We start from the raw sequence: 14985 nt of genomic DNA on the forward strand, positions 1-14985 counted from the left end.
CCGTTGAAGCGACGAAAGTACATCGCCATTGACGCGTAAGTATCTTATTGTCATGGCTTCCTGCGTGTACTCTCCTTATCCTGACGTCCGTCCTTCAGGGCTCCTTCCATTGAAGCTGTTGCGTCTTCTGAGAAGCGGCCTCCTCCTTCATCAACTCCCCCATCGGCCTTGAGCATTCCTGGTCCGCCTGCCGCCCTTGGAGCGGGGTCGGTTGGGGGAGCGTCTCCGCTTTCGTGGCGCGCTGAGCCCGCGGCTTGGCTACCCCTCCCCCACGGTCTGGCGTGGAGCTTGGCAGGCATGCCCAAGCCTCCTCCTTTGCTCACGGACAGTAGCTGGTTGGCTTCGATCTTCGGCTCCTCTTCAAGCAGCGTGCCCCGATTGGCTCGGGCTCCTCGCGAGGACTGGCTGACGTCAGGTGCGGTGCCAGCCCCCAGCCCCCTGCCGGGAGGTGGTGCGCCGCTTGCCGCCCCGCCCGCAGCCCCCGAGGTGGAGGACGAGGTGGGCCGAGCGTTCGAGCTCGAGCGCGGGCGGAGCGTAGTTTGTCATGAGCTCTTCCAGGAGGCGATGGGCGCGATGAGTCGACTTGGTGAAGAGCTCGCGGGTGTCGACTCGCGCCTTGAGGCTGAAGGTCTCCGGCTGGTGGAGGAGCGGCGCAAGCTGAGAGTGGCCATCAACCTCGGTCGCTGCCAGCGCGACCTTGAGAATGCGAAGGTCGAGGCATCCCTCAAGGTCGCCCATGAAGCCCGCTCGCGAGCCTTGGAAGAGGCTCGCGAGGCTGACCGCCATCGCGAGGCTGCGGAGAAGCGCGCGTGGGAGCTCCAGGCCTGGAGCACGTCCCTTGAGCAGCAGGTGGAGGCGCGCAGGGCCACTCTTACATTGCTGAGGGGGACGCCCGCGGAGGAAGAGGAGGTCCGGAAGCGTGAGGGGGAGCTGGCCCTGGAAGCCGTGGAGCGCAGCCTCGAGCTCGAGCAACTGGAGACGAGGGAGCGTCAAGTTGCTCAAGCAGAAGATGCCATCGGGGCTCGCGAGGCCAGAGTCGAGGCGGAGGTCGATCGCCGGGTGGTAGGGATGCAAACGAGTTGAGTTTGAGCGAGTTGGATTAGGCTCAGCTCAACTTATACAAAAACTCGAACGAGCTCAAACCAAGCAAAGCTCAAGGTGGAGCTGTAGAAAGTGGCTCGTGCTCAGCTTGTAATGATCTCGAGTCGGTCTCGAGCTAGTTTCGAGCTAAATAAGATGATTTTTCTAATAATTTAAGACAAATTTTAAAATAAGATAGGCCACACCACAACATGAAAAACCATTATATAATTCAACTTATTCTCTCTAAACTAAAGACTAGTACTTAACAAAAGAGATCATGGAAGAACTAGTAGGAAGAAAAAAAATGAAGGTGTCTGCTCTCAAACTTTTGCTAAAATAACATGACATTTAAACACATGGTAATCACATATCATAGTGGGGCTAAATTTTCTCTGTAGTTAAGTAATTTTCCATGTTTGGTAGTAGGTAAAATAGAGGAAAATCACACACAACGTATATGGTAATAAATTATTTTTTTACTATTTATATGGTAATAAATTATCCCATTTATCTTTAATATATATCAAATTATGTAATATAATTATACGATATCGGGCTATCGAGCGATTCAGTGTTGGCTCAAGATCAGCTCATTTCTCGATTGAGCTACATAAAGTGCTCATACCCAGCTCATTTTTTTTCGAGTCGATCTCGAATCGAGCCAAAATACGAGTCGATCTCGAGCGGCTCACAAGCCTCGAGCTTTTCTTGCAGCCCTACCGGGTGGCCGAGGTTTGCGCAGACCTGGAGGGTAGGTACGACCTGAAGCTGAAGCTCGCCGGTACGAAGGATGCGGGTAGGGCCGCTGCCCTCAGGCCTAGGTTGGATGAGGCTGAGAGGCGTGCGGAAGCCACGGCCGCCGCCCTGGTTACGGCGCAGGCGGACTTGGCCTCTGCCCGCGCCGAGCTGCTTTCCCTTCGGAGGTGGGTTGATGACGCTGAGGCCGTCGCACGGCAAAACACGGAGGAAGTGCTCCAACGAAGAACGATGGAGCGCGAGCATGCCCCCATGCTTCAGGATCTTCGGAATAGGGCCAATACCGCCCTGGGACATATTTGCGACGAGGATGCACCGGCCCCTCACTCGAATGACTATGCTAGCCACCTGACCTTCTTCACCGAGGTGGTGACGCGCCTGGAGGCTCGATCTGCCAGAGCTCGCCTGCTTGTGGAGGAAAGGGGTCGTGGCTTGCTTGAGCACGCTTTCTCCCGTGTCTTTAGCCACCTTCTGAATGCCGACCCCAACTTTGATTTCGATGCCGCCATTGCCCCCGTACCCACAGCCGTCCGGGGTGACCTGGCACATTGGAATGTGGACGCGTTGGTCAGGGCCTTCACTTCGGAGGATGACGCGGTGGTGGTCGTTGCAGAAGAAGGCGACATGGTTGACGACGGCGATGGGGGCGTCGCCGACGGCGGCGACGATGCCGACGAAGACGATGACGACGCGAGTGACGCATCCGTGGGTGATGTAGCGAGTAACATTTCTGGCTGATCCCATGTTCTCCCGTCGTTTCATCCTGCACACAAAACTCGGGCGTGGCCCTTAGTCAGCGCCAGCTTCGAGCTGGGTCGTGAAGCGGCGAGTTTCTGAGAATCCTGCAGAGCTTATCGCCCCGTCTGAAGGGGCCCCACAAGAGGTGAGCACCAGTCGCAGCGCTGGCGCGCGCTCAGCGAGCGTGCGCTTCGTGCGGTCCAGCTCGCGAGGAGCTCGTGAGGGAGAAGGCGACGGACATGAGTCCCAGACAAAACGAGATCCAGAAGGCAAGAAATTGCTCGAACGAGAAAAGGCACCCCCCGCGCGCATCGATAAAATTTTGGCTGCAACTTAAATCCAGATCCAGAAAGCAAAGCTACAGAAAGAGTGATCCAAAGCAAAAGGCCGCGTCCGACACCTAGTCTAGTCTTCCGGTCTTCAAGTCTTCTCACCAGCGCGGAGCTAAGTGCTGCCACTAGGCGTGGGAGGGAGCCCCAGGGCCTAAGGCCGGCGCTCCTGAGACTCCGGGGCGTGTACAGCCCCAACTCATTATTACGTGAGAGTGTCACGGGCGGCGAGCTTCATAGGCACTGGGCCTTCTTCATAGGTACCGGCCTTGCTTCATATCGCCAGATGAGGGCCCCGCCTTGCGCCACCCTTGACCTCCTTTGAGCCGACCGGTTACCAGGACGACACAAAAGAGGGAAAGGGGATGCCAGCGGTGCCCTCGGCGACCACAGGTCCTCTGCCGGGGGAAGGGTCATCGAAGCCTCCCCGGCAGAGGGCCTACCTCCGGGTGTCCTGGCTTCACGCGCCGTGGGGAGGGGCGTGGCTCCCGACCCCTCTCCTGCAGCCCCCAACGCGATCCTCCTGCCGGCAGGGAGGCCATCGAGCTGGGGCCGCTGGCCATTGCGGTGATCTGCTCCTCCTGCGACTCATGGTTAGCGTAAGCTTGCTCCTGAGGGATTAGGGGTACCCTGTAGTGGTCGTCGCACACGCGGTCGTGGTGGTTCCCCGGCGGCTCCTGGAAGGCTTCGACTCCTAGCGTCCCTTCTTCCCAATCTTCTCCAACAAACGAGCCGGGGTCGTCCTCCGGTGTGTACTCCTGGTCCGTCATGCGGGGCATGTAGGCTTCCGGGGCTGTTACCCCGAACACCTCGCCGTAGTGCCCCACACTACATGTTGCCAGGGCCAGCGCGGCGTCCTGAGGGTGATAGCGCGGCATCCCACTTGGTCCATGGGAGGCGACGCTGGTGCTCATGCTTGTTGCAGGCGGTATGGGGCGGCAGAACCCCCGGCGCCGCCGGCCATGCTGGTGTTGGCGAAGCCCCGTGGTGCACCTGACGGCGCGTGGTGGCGGCGTGGCCCGCCGTGAATCCCTATAGCGGCCTGAGGAGGAAGCTGATAACAGAAAGGCGGCGCTCCCGAGGCCACCGCGTCCAGCAGCTCGGCAACGCATTCCAGCAGTGCATCCCGACCGCTCTCCATCAGCCGGCACCGCAGCAGCTCCCTTGCCACGGTGAGTGCTGCCCGCATGTTTTCCTGTTCCCACCGCGAGTGTGGCGCCATTGCCGCGGCGTGTCTTGCTGCTCTGGCAGTGGCTCGCACTTGCCGTGCAGTGAGGATAGACGACGCCGGGCCGCGTCGCCCACGCCTCGCAGGATTGGATGGCGCTCGTGTCGCCTGGAGCGCGGGCTTGAGGTCTTCATGGGCGGGCGGCACCGCCCGGGCTGGCCAGGTTGCCCAGCGGTCGGAGTCAGCTCTTGGGTCGTCAGACATCATGGCCACGGAGCGTCGGCAAGTCGATTGGCGGAGAAGAAGCTCCGGTGCACCCCTACCTGGCGCGCCAAATGTTGGATGTGGGGTTCCGACAAACCCTTAAGGTTCGAACACTGGGGTGCGCACGAAGTCTTTCCCTCCTACCGATCTACGCCCTAGCTCGCTAAGATCTCGCGGACGAACTCGACGAACTCACGGCACAGAAAGACACGAGATTTATACTGGTTCAGGCCACCGTTGTGGTGTAATACCCTACTCCAGTGCGGTGGTGGTGGATTGCCTCTTGGGCTGATGATGAACAATACAGAGGGAAGAACAGCCTCCTAAGGTTGAGGTGTTCTTGTGCTTGGTGTCTTAGCAGGTGAGATCTGGATGAACTGCTCGATCCCCCTACTGTGGTGGCTAGCTCTACTTACATAGGCCTTGGTCCTCTTCCCAAATATTGAGCGGGAAGGGAGCCAACAATGGCGGGCAAATTTGAAGGGGGACAGCTAGTACAAGCTATCCTGACAAAAGTGGTCTTCGCCTGCAAAAGGCTCTGGTGGTGACGCCGTCTTGGGCTCCACGGTGACCTCCGTCTTGCCGTCCTTCTGGTCTTGGTCTTGTTGCACCGATATAGCAACCTTTGCCTGATGCCTCGGGACTCCTCGCCTGCGCTTGCTTCCTTAGCACCAAAGAGGAAACAAGGACGCTGCGCGCGCTGGCGACCGCCTGGTGTCGATCGTCATGGCTCACGTCACGAGAGCCTCTAAGGTTCGCCCCGCCTTGATATCTCCGCTCCTCGTGAGCCTGCCTGACTAGGCCACTCCTGAGGAGGTCTTGCGTCGTCCGCCTCGTGAGGCATGGCCCCTTGCGAGGGTTTGGGATGCCTTGTTGATGAAGATGGGCAGTACGGCCTGCTGGCTTAGCCACGCCGCGGGCCACAGGCAGGCAAGTCTGGGGACCCCCGTTCCCAGAATGCCGACAACCTAAACCCGATGAACAAATCAAAGTAGAACCTAGTATTGCTATGGTTAAAGATCTCTTGGAAGAAGATATGGATGGGCATGTTATTTACTTCTGTGATGAAGCTGCTAGAATTGCCAAACCTGATAAAAAGGATAAATATAGACCTGTTGTTGGCATGCCTGTCATCTCAGTCAAAATAGGAGATCACTATTATCATGGTTTATGTGACATAGGTGCTAGTGTGAGTGCTATTCCTTACACCTTATATCAAGAAATTATGAATGACATAGCACCCGCAGAGATAGAAGACATAGATGTTACTATTAAACTTGCTAATAGAGACACTATATCACCAATTGGGATTGTTAGAGATGTTGAGGTCTTGTATGGGAAAGTAAAATACCCTACTGATTTTCTTGTTCTTGGTTCCCCACAAGATGACTTTTGTCCCATTATCTTTGGTAGACCTTTCTTGAACACTGTTAATGCTAGAATAAACTGTGAGAAACAAACTGCCGGTGTTAGTTTTGGTGATGAGTCTCATGAGTTTAATTTTTCCAAGTTTAGTAGAGAACTTCATGAAAAAGAATTGCCTAGTAAAGATGAATTGATTGGTCTTGCTTCTATTGCTGTGCCTCCTACTGATCCACTAGAACAATATTTGCTAGACCATGAAAATGATTTACATATGCATGAAAGAAATGAAATAGATAAGATTTTCTTTGAACAACGTCCTCTGCTTAAACACCATTTAACTATTGAAACTCTAGGAGGTCCTCCTCCACCTAAAGGTGATCCTGTGTTTGAATTAAAATAATTGCCAGACACTTTGAAATATGCTTATCTTGATGAAAAGAAGATATATCCTGTTATTATCAGTGCTAACCTTTCAGAACATGAAGAAGAAAGATTATTAAAAGTTCTAAGGAAGCACCGAGCTGCTATTGGATATACTCTTGATGATTTAAAAGGCATTAGTCCCACTCTATGTCAGCACAAAATTAATATGGAACCTGATGCTAAACCCGTTGTTTTTTTGAAAGGAAAGCGGTAGGGGAAGCCCCCCACAGCGAGTTTTTTTAAATAATTAGAACCCAAATTTGCGTCCGTGAGGACTTGAACCTGGGTGGCTGGGTTGTACATCCACTCCACTAGCCAAGTGATCTAGGCTCACTTCCTCTGCTAAACCCATTGTTGATCACCAACGTCGGTTAAATCCGAAGATGAAAGAAGTGGTAAGAACGGAAATATTAAAGCTTCTGGAAGCAGGTATAATCTATCCTATAGCTGATAGTAGATGGGTAAGTCTTGTTCATTGTGTCCCTAAGAAGGGACGTATTACTGTTGTTCCTAATGATAAGAATGAACTCATTCCACAAAGAATTGTTACAGGCTATGGTATGGTAATTGATTTTAGAAAATTAAACAAAGCAACTAGAAAAGATCATTACCCTCTGCCTATTATTGATCAAATGCTAGAAAGATTATCTAAGCACACACATTTTTGCATCCTTGGTGGATATTCTGTTTTTCACAAATACTTGTTTCTCAACCTAATCAAGAAAATACCACTTTTACTTGTCCTTTTGGAACTTATGCTTATCACTACAAAAAAACATCCGTGACATTTTTTGCCGAACGATTTTTTTCCTACAATGCTTATGACACTTCTATGACGATAATTGTGACAAAACCCAGTATCATCATAGATGTGGTGGGCTCCTACTTCTATGACAAAAAATCATGACAGAAAATGGGCTTTTCGTCCTGGGCGGGCCGGAGACGCAGCTGCATGACATTCTTTGGGCCGTCCATGACGTAAAAAACCGTGGTAGAAGCGAGGACGAGGAAAATATCGGGGAGTTCCAGGTTACAGTGGGTGGTTGGGGGCCGAGCGATGCACATTTCTCTCGTACACGTACGCATGTGGGTGCGAGGCGTTGGGCTCTAACTTAACCCGAGCGAGGCGTTCGCCTACTGAACCCGAGCGATTGCACTGCAGGCTAAACGTTACTGAACCCGAGCGATCAATCGATCTGGCTGTTAACTGAACCCGATCGAGCGATTCCTTCGCTACTGCTGCTAACTGAAGCCGATCGAACCTGCTGCCTCTTGATGAAAAGTGAGCGTTGTGGGGAGGGGGGTTGGATGAACAGGACCCGATGGTAGTAGAGGCCGTTGCCGCTTGATGAACAAGACCCCGATCGATCGAGCCGGTTGAGGGTGGATGAACATGACCCCATGGAGGGCTGGTTGAATAGTAGCTGGTGGAGGGTTGGATGAATAGTATCCCGTGGAGGGGTGGTTGAGCAGGACCCATGGAGAGGGCTGGTTGAACAGTAGCCGGTGGAGGAGCGGTGGAGGCTAGATGAACAGGAGCCCATGGATGAATAGTCCTAGGTGGAGGCTGGAGGAGGTCGATGGTGGATGAACAGTAGCCCGTTGAAGCTGGAGGAGGTCGACGGTGGAGATGAACATTAGCCCGTGGAGTCTTGTTTTGCGGTACGCCACACCCCTCCCGATGAGCAGGACCCCCGTTTCGACCATAGCACTCCAACACAAGTCTGTTTCCTCTGTTTTGTGGTACGCCACACCCCTACCGATCAACAGGACCCTGTTTTGACCATAGGAGGTCCAAGAGAAGTCCGTTTCCTCCGTTTTGCGGTATGCCAGACCCCTCCCGATGAACAAGATCCCGTTTCGACCATGGCCGGTCGAACAGAAGGCCGTTTCTTCCGTTCTGCGGTACGCCATGCCTCATTTTGATCGGCTGTTCCGTCCAAGGCGGTTGGCTCCCGATGAACACGACGCATTCTGTTCCGACCCAGCCGGTTGACTCCCGATGAACACGATGACACAGTTTCTCCGTTCCGACCCAGCCATGTACACGAGCCCTAGCCGTATGTATGCACGAGTAAGCATTCGAGACCCCGCCCGTATGTACGTACGTGGCCGTATTTACTTTCTTGCACCCTGGCTGTATGTACGTGTACATGCTACGTGCACGCCTCTACTACGACACGTGCCCTTCCTTACTCGGCCATGGTTCATCGCTGCAGCATGCAGACAGACCGATTGACCAGTATGTACGTACATGTTCGCGACCAGAATGACAACATTACGTACGCTTCGACCAGGTGGGTCCCGACTGTTAGGGAGGATAAGGAGGCACTTCCTTGCGTGCGAAGATGTAGCTGGTGGGTCCTAGCAGTCAGGGGAAACATTTTTTTTCACGAAATACGGTGGCCCGTCCGGTGGGTCCCTGCTGTCAGGTGGAGGAATCATTATTTTGCACGTAATAAGGAGGCATTTCCTTGTATGCTGCCGTGTCCCCAGCTATCAGCCTCTCCACGTATAGTCCACTTCTGATGGATGTCGTTCGTTGACCATGTTGACCACACCGCGCTGCGAGCACCAGGGCGATGGACGACGACGAGGCCTAGGAAGGGGACGATGTGGAGCCGGGGAAGACGCGACAGTGGATGCCCACGCTGAGGGGAGTACGAGCGCTGACTGGTCGGCTGCGGGGTGAGGCTGATATCGCTGGAAAATAACAGGATGTGCGGATGGGTAGAGGGATGGCCTGGTGGCAGCACGGCCGGCCATGGGAGGAGGGAGCAGGCGGTGAAATTCCCATGTACCCTCGAGAACGCTTTGCTTATCATAAGAGACCGTTTCGGCCTGTCCTTTGCCTCAAAAGGATTGGGCTACCTTGCTGCACTTCTGTTACTAGTATCGTTACTTGCTCGTTACAAATTATCTTGGTATCAAACTAGTCTGCTACTTACAATTTCAGCACTTGCAGACATTACCTTACTGAAAACTACTTGTCATTTCCTTCTGCTCCTCGTTGGGTTCGACACTCTTACTTATCGAAAAGAGCTACAATTGATCCCCTATACTTGTGGGTCATCGACCGGTTGTATGTGAACATAGAGCTTATCACACCCGATCATCACGTGGTGTCTCGGCACGACGAACTGTAGCAACGGTGCATACTCAGGGAGAACACTTATACCTTGAAATTTAGTGAGGGATCATCTTATAATGCCACCGCCATGCTAAGAAAAATAAGATGCATAAATGATAAACATCACATGCAATCAAAATATGTGACATGATATGGCCATCATCATCTTGTGCTTTTGATCTCCATCTCCAAAGCACCGTCATGATCTCCATCGTCACCGGCTTGACACCTTGATCTCCATCGTAGCGTCATTGTCGTCTCGCCAACAATTGCTTCTACAACTATCGCTACCGCATAGTGATAAAGTAAAGCAATTACATGATGATTGCATTTCTTACAATAAAGCGACAACCATAAGGCTCCTGCCACTTGCCGATAACTTTTACAATACATGATCCTCTCATACAATAACTTATATCACATCATGTCTTGACCATATTACATCACAACATGCCCTGCAAAAACAAGTTAGACGTCCTCTACTTTGTTGTTGCAAGTTTTACGTGGCTACTATGGGCTTCTAGCAAGAACCATTCTTACCTACGCATCAAAACCACAACTATTTTTCGTCAAATGTGTTGTTTTAACCTTCAACAAGGACCGGTGTCGGTGTCAAAACCGGTGGATCTCGGGTAGGGGGTCCTGAACTGTGCGTCTAGGATCGATGGTAACAGGAGAAGGGGGACACGATGTTTACCCTGGTTTGGGCCCTCTCTATGGAGGTAATACCCTACTTCCTGCTTGATTGATCTTGATAAATATGAGTATTACAAGAGTTGATCTACCACGAGATCGTAATCGCTAAACCCTAGAAGTCTACTCTGTATGACTATGGTAATGAATATCTGCCTTCCGGACTAACCCCTCCAGTTTATATAGACACAGGGGGAATCTAGGGTTTACAAAGAGTCGGTTACATAAGAAGGAATCTTCACAGTTGATCGCCAAGCTTGCCTTCCACGCCAAGGAGAGTCCAATCCAGACACGGGTATAGTCTTCCGCCTTCACGTCTTCACAACCCATCAGTCCGGCCCATAGATAACGGGCCGGACGCCAGAGGACCTCTTAGTCCAGGACTCCCTCAGTAGCCCCTGAACCTGGCTTCAATGACGAGGAGTCCGGCGCGCATATTGTCTTCGGCATTGAAAGGCGGGTTCCCTCTCCCGAACTCCAAGGTAATCTTCAGATGTAATGATTGTATCCGGACTTGTATACACAACTGCAGAGGATAATATGTCATGAGTTCGATCCGCTGACAACTTTTTGAAGGAAATATGCCCTAGAGGCAATAATAAAGTATTATATATTTCCTTGTATCATGATAAATGTTTATTATTCATGCTAGAATTGTATTAGCCGGAAACATAATACATGTGTGAATACATAGACAAACAAAGTGTCACTAGTATGCCTCTACTTGACTAGCTCGTTAATCAAAGATGGTTATGTTTCCTAGCCATAGACATGAGTTGTTATTTGATTAACGGGATCACCTCATTAGGAGAATGACGTGATTGACATGACCCATTACGTTAGCTTAGCACCCGATCGTTTAGTATGTTGCTATTGCTTTCTTCATGACTTATACATGTTCCTAAGACTATGAGATTATGCAACTCCCGTTTACCGGAGGAACACTTTGTGTGCTACCAAACGTCACAACGTAACTGGGTGATTATAAAGGTGCTCTACAGGTGTCTCCAAAGGTACTTGTTGGGTTGGCGTATTTCGAGAATAGGATTTGTCACTCCGATTGTCGGAGAGGTATCTCTGGGCCCACTCGGTAATGCACATCACTATAAGCCTTGCAAGCGTTGTGACTAATAAGTTAGTTGCGGGATGATGTATTACGGAACGAGTAAAGAGACTTACCGGTAACGAGATTGAACTAGGTATCGAGATACCGACGATCGAATCTCGGGCAAGTAACATACCGATGACAAAGGGAACAACGTGTGTTGTTATGCGGTCTGACCGATAAAGATCTTCGTAGAATATGTGGGAGCCAATATGGGCATCCAGGTCCCGCTATTGGTTATTGACCGGAGAGGTGTCTCGGTCATGTCTACATTGTTCTCGAACCCAAAGGGTCCGCACGCTTAAAGTTACGATGACAGTTATATTATGAGTTTATGTGATTTGATGTACCGAAGGTTGTTCGGAGTCCCGGATGTGATCACGGACATGAAGAGGAGTCTCGAAATGGTCGAGATGTAAAGATTGATATATTGGACGACTATATTCGGACACCGGAAGTGTTCCGGAGAAGTTTCGGATTAAACCGGAGTGCCGGAGGGTTACCGGAACCCCCCGGGGAAGTATTGGGCCTTAGTGGGCCTTAAGGGGAGAAAGTGGGCAGCAGCCATGAGGTGGTGCGCCCCCTCCCAGAGGAGTCCTAGTTAGACTAGGAGAGGGGGGCGCAGCCCCCTTTCCCTCTCCCTCTCCCTCTCTTTCCTAACCCCCTACTTTTCCTAGTAGGACTAGGAAAGGGGAGTCCTACTCCTACTAGGAGGAGGACTCCCCCCTCTCCTTGGCGCGCCCCATAGGCAGCCGGCCTCCCCTTGCTCCTTTATATACGGGGGCAGGGGGGCACCTAACAACACACTTGATATACGATATTTTAGCCGTGTGCGGTGCCCCCCTCCACCAGATTACACCTCGATAATACCGTCGCGAAGCTTAGGCGAAGCCCTGCGTCGGTGGAACATCATCATCGTCACCACGCCGTCGTGCTGACGAAACTCTCCCTCAACACTCGGCTGGATCGGAGTTCGAGGGACGTCATCGAGCTGAACGTGTGTAGAACTTCGGAGGTGCCGTACGTTCGGTACTTGATCGGTCGGATCGTGAAGACGTTCGACTACATCAACCGCGTTGTGATAACGCTTCCGCTGTCGGTCTACGAGGGTACGTGGACAACACTCTCCCCTCTCGTTGCTATGCATCACCATGATCTTGCGTGTGCGTAGGAAATTTTTGAAATTACTACGTTCCCCAACACTTTTTGGTAATATGACATCACACCTGCTCGACCATTATTTTTGATCCGTTTTAGCTGGCCCGTCGTCCCACGTCTCGAGGCGTGGTTTTATCGGCACATCTTATCCAAGCAGAGATTGTGACCCCTTTTTTAAGGGATTCTTATCAACCCGGACGTGGGTAACGCAACCGTCACCTGGGTACAACTCCTTGGGAACAGGCAAGTTTTGAGGCCTGGGAGGAGACGTTCGATATTCGCGGCTTTATATAGGGGCACAAACCCGTCTTTTTCTTTTACGCTTGCTTCTCCCTCAACCCTTGCTACCCCGAGTTCCAACACCCGGGTCTAGACCACCACAAGCTCCAATCATGTCCGGATCCAGCCGTCAAGGCTGGTGGATGGCTTCTTCCATCACGGAGAATGAAATCGCAAAGCTTCGTGCGGCGAGGTATCTGACCACAGAGATTCTTCATCGGCTTCCTGCTGAGGGGCAGGTTATTCCCACCCCCAGATCCGGCGAGAGGGTCGTATTCATGTCCCACTTCCTCTGCGGGTTAGGGTTTGCACTTAATCCCTTCGTCCGAGGGCTCATGTTCTATTACGGGCTAGATTTTCACGATCTGGCCCCGGACTCTATTCTTCTTATCTCGGCGTTTATCGTCACGTGTGAAGCCTTCCTCCGAACTCCTCCGCACTTCGGCTTGTGCCTCAAGACTTTCAATGTGGAGCCGCGACTGATAGAGGGGGAGCAGGCAGAGTGCAGCGGCGCCGTAGTGAGCAAGCTTGCCAGTGTTGTTTGGCTGAAAGGATCCTTTGCTAAGTCTTCCGATCTGTGGTAGCAGGGGTGGTTCTACATCACTGAGCCCTATGTCTCCAAGTGGGCAGCTGCGCCCACATTTCGATCGAGCCCCCCAACTCAGCTTGCGTCGTGGATTAATAAGGGGTTGGACTGGGGATCAACGGACGAGGTGCATACTTTGCAAAGTTGCATCCCAAACCTCATTGAGAGGGACATTAACATCGTCAACGTTGTCCAAGTAATGCTTGTCCGCCGGACCCTGCCGTGCCAGCGAGGGCCACTCCGCATGTGGGAGTTCAATCCAGAAGGGCTGCGGACTCTTCAGCACTTCTTCGGCACTACACACGAAGGAATGTGGAGATTATTTTTCAGTAAACGAAAACAATGGCCGGACACCACCGAACATATCGGCCTTGATTGCAACCATCCGGACACCCCGGTAAGTACTCATTCGCCGAACACCTCATAATCAGATACCTAGTGGTAAGATACTGACCGAATCATCCTTTTTCAGGGATGGATAAAGAAAGTGGAATGGATTAGGTGTCCGGCTCCCCTTCCCGAAGACTTAGCTACCCCCACGTCAACAAGGATGCTGGCCTCGACACCGTACCAGGCGCCGGCAAGGGAGAGCAAAGAGGAAAGTGAGAAGATCCAGGATGACCTTGGTTCCGGAGGTAAGTCGGGCACTGGGTCCGAAGAGATTGATCTTTCCTCGCCTGAAGACAAAGGTGAGAAAGGACCCAGTATCCCTTTCCCGAGTAGGGGAAAATGGGCCACCTCCGAAGGTTGGGAGGGGCGGTCTCCCAAGAGGGGCAAGATGCTACCGTCGAGCGGCTTGGGTTTGGAAAGCAACATTGTTGAACAACTCCAACAAGGGGACAAGCCCTCAGCAAAATCGTAAGTGAATCCGGGGTACATTGATAGCGCCCCCTCCGTTGCTGTTGCCGAAGATATACGTAACGCGTTTGTGCACTTTTATAGGTTGGCACAGAGTTTTTCTGGGCAATCCTCTTCTTCGGGAAGTCTCCTCCCAGAGATGATGGAAAGCGAGACGCCTCCCCCGACCTCATTGCCCAATAATGCAGACGACTCCGAAGTGTCATCGCGGATGGTTTTTCTTGCTAAGCAAGCCATGCAGGGGATGAAAGAGGCAGTACCCGAAGTTGGATCTCCGACCGTCCGGGATTCTGGGGCGAATAATAGAGGTCTCGGACTGTCTGGCTTGCAGCCAACGATGGTTCCGGAGACGGGTGAGCAAATTCCTTCGAGGGATGTCTGTGCTCCTGGAGCGGCTTCCGAAGACCCAACGGCTCCGGATATATTACGGGACATGGTGCGAAATGCATCTATCTCTGGGCAGTAGCGTACCTTGATGGGTACAGTGGTTGAGAAAATTTTGTCCGCGAAGAGCGGGTTAAATGAAGCCTTCATGAGCCTGCTGAAGGGCTTCGAGGTTTATGATATAATGTTTTCAGCTATGTTTTGTATGCAAAGATGCGCCTATGTATAGGTAGTAGCCCCTGAGACTCGGGTTGGCTTCCACTGGGGAGCAACCGGAGGATCGAAAAGGATCATTTGAGGACTAACTTGATGAACTTGAACACATGCTGCCTCCCCCTTGGCCACTTCACGGACTATGGAAATTGCCGAGCTGCAACGGAAGCTTGATGTGGCAGGGGATTACCTTGAATTAATCAATATGCGACTTGACGAGTCGCAAGGTATGTATTCGGGGCAATCCCCATACATTTTTGTTGTATACGCATAACGCTGGAGTTGTGATGCTGGAATATGCCTGGCTGCAGATGGTGCTGCCGCCGTTGAAGTTCTCCGAGCAGAGCTGGCTCGGGCCAAGGAGCAGGCCTGGTGTGGCAAAGCTGCTGCCAAAAAGGCATCGGCTGAGCTAAAAGCCGAACAAGCCGCCCGGCGTTGAGACGAGGAGAAGAT

Source organism: Triticum aestivum, chromosome 2D, assembly GCF_018294505.1.
Source record: "Triticum aestivum cultivar Chinese Spring chromosome 2D, IWGSC CS RefSeq v2.1, whole genome shotgun sequence".
Classification (NCBI taxonomy): domain Eukaryota; kingdom Viridiplantae; phylum Streptophyta; class Magnoliopsida; order Poales; family Poaceae; genus Triticum; species Triticum aestivum.